Here is a 3,025-nt window from a genome sequence, read left to right on the forward strand (position 1 = left end):
TTGTGCCAGTTCCGGCGTTTAACGCTGGGAATTCTGAGGGTGACTTTGAACGCCGGTTTGGGCCATCAAATCTTGGGCAAAGTATGGACTATCATATATTTCTGGAAAGCCCAGGATGTCTACTTTCCAACGCCGTTGAGAGCGCGCTAATTGGGCTTCTGTAACTCCAGAAAATCCACTTCGAGTGCAGGGAGGTCAGAATCCAACAGCATCTGCAGTCCTTTTTAGTCTCTGAATCAGATTTTTGCTCAGGTCCCTTAATTTCAGCCAGAAAATACCTGAAATCACAGAAAAACACACAAACTCATAGTAAAGTCCAGAAAAGTGAATTTTAACTAAAAACTAATAAAAATATACTAAAAACTAACTATATCATACCAAAAACATACTAAAAACAATGCCAAAAAGCATACAAATTATCCGCTCATCAGTTAGCCGCAAACGCTGCCCTGCTCACAGAAAACCAGCGGATGGCCGAACTATTGGCCGGAATGCAGAACAATGACGAACAAAAAAGCAAGAAGGAAAACACCGATCAACATGAAGAACACCAGTCAGAATCGAATGTTAAAACGGGAGAAACTCACGTTAGAACAACAAGACGGCGAAATAATCCCTTCTCGGAAGAAATAACGAGCTTCAAAATGCCCAAAAATTTCACACTTCCGATGACATTAACGCCCTACAAGGGGATCGGAGACCCTAAAATCCACGTCACGAAGTTTGAATCGATGATGTTCCTTAATAGCGATTCCGATCCCATCCTGTGTAGATCTTTTCCGACCTTTTTGGATGGAGCTGCTTTATTATGGTTTTCTAACTTGCCCGTAGGATCAATATCAGGTTTTGACGAGTTCACTAAACTATTTGTAAACCATTTTGCAGCATCAAAGATCTATGTACGAGATTCATATTACCTCAGCACCATCAAGCAGGGGCAGAAAGAGAGCTTAAAAGAGTACATGACGCGATTCACAGAAGCAGCCATGCAAATACCCGATCTTAACCCTGAAGTACAACTGCACCCAATCAAAAGCGGCCTCCGACCAGGGAAGTTTCAGGAAGCGATTGCGGTGGCAAAATCGAAAACGCTGGAAGAATTCCATGAAAAAGCTCAGGGCCAGATTGAAATCGAAGAGCTCAGGGAGGCCTGAGGAAACGAAAAGCCGATGAAAAAAGAAGAAGAAAGACCGCAAAGGTCCACCGGCAGAGACATAAGAAAGCCATTCAAACTAGCGCCTAAGTTTGATTCATACACAAAATTCAACTCGAAACGGGAGGATATAATCAAGGAGATCCTGCATAATAAACTGATCAAACTACCAGTCAAAGCGGGAACATACCAAGACCAGAAGTTGTGGACAAAAATAAACACTGCGCCTTCCACCAGAAGTTCGGACATACGACGAATGAATGCATAATGGCAAAAGATTTGCTGGAGAGATTGGCAAGGCAAGGGCTCCTAGATAAGTATATCTCAGCCAGGAGGTAGTGAGAACCAGAAAGAGAAAGCAGGCAAAAACAGGTCGAAACCCCGCCCCCCATCTAAAGGGATTATTAACTACATTTCAAGTGATTTTGCAAGCGGAGGGACTACAACCTCGGCCCAGAAAAGAAACTACAGAACAATGATGACAATGAAAGGATCCCAGCTAGAAAGGCAAGCATCAATACCGAACTCTCACATCAACTTCAGCGCGGCCGACTTCAAAACAAACTGTCTGAACTTAGTCGACCCGGTTGTCATCTCAGTCTACATGGGAGAATTAACAGTGAAGAAGGTCCTACTCGACCCAGGAAGCAGTGCCGACGTCTTGTTCTACTCGACCTTCAAAAAGATGCTCTTCAGCGACAAGGCACTACAGCCATCACCCGAAGAATTGGTAGCGTTCTCCGGGAAAAAGGTATCGGTATCAGGATATATTTGGTTGAGAACAACAATCGGAGAACCACCAAATAACAAAACATTAGATATTCAATTTTTGGTGGTTGATTGCCCCAGCCCTTATAACATTATCTTAGGGCGTCCATCGCTAAACGCTTTTGGAGCCATTGTCTCAACTGTCCATCTTTGTGTAAAATTCCCTTTGCAGGATGACGCGGTGGGGACAGTATACGCCGACCACAAGGAAGCCAGGCAATGCTACAATGCCAGCGTCAAATCCGTAAAAAATGAGGCGCCTCGGATCCATACGGTGTATAATTCGGCAAACATACCAACTTTGACCGAACTTGACTCCCGAAGTGGCAACCATCGCCCCACACCAATGGACGATCTTGAAAAGGTAATATTAAATCAAGATGAGCAATTTACTAATGTAGGGTCCGTATTAATCGTAGGACAGAAGACCGATCTTATGGCACTATTAAAAACAAACGCCGACCTCTTTCCATGGACATCGGCAGATATGCCTGGCATCGACCCAAGCTTTATCTGCCACAAGTTGGCGGTCCACCCCAACGCCCGACCTATACGACAAAAGAAAAGGAATCTGGGCGATGAACGAAGAAAGGCAGCAGAAGCAGAAACCAAAAAGCTCTTAGAGGCAGGGTTTATTCGGGAAATCCGATTTTCAGCATGGTTAGCAAATGTCGTAATGGTGCGGAAAAACTCGAAAAAATGGCGCATCTGTGTAGATTTCACCGACTTAAACAAAGCGTGCCCCAAAGATGGGTATCCGCTTCCTAACATAGGCAGATTGGTGGACGACACATCAGGCTTCCCGATACTCAGCTTCATGGATGCCTATTCAGGCTATAATCAAATCCTCATGCACCCAGGAGATGAAGAAAATACGGCATTCATCACTGACCAAGGAAGCTTTTGCTACAAAATCATGCCTTTTGGGCTAAAAAATGCAGGAGCAACCTATCAACGGTTAATGGACAAAGTCTTTAAAAATCAGATCGGCAGAAACATCGAAATATATGTAGACGACATGGTGGTGAAGTCAACCTCGGAAGAACAACATAAAAAAGACTTGAATGAAATATTCGAACAGCTCAGAAAGCACAACATGAGACT

The sequence above is a fragment of the Arachis duranensis genome, chromosome 1, assembly GCF_000817695.3.
Source record: "Arachis duranensis cultivar V14167 chromosome 1, aradu.V14167.gnm2.J7QH, whole genome shotgun sequence".
NCBI lineage: Eukaryota > Viridiplantae > Streptophyta > Magnoliopsida > Fabales > Fabaceae > Arachis > Arachis duranensis.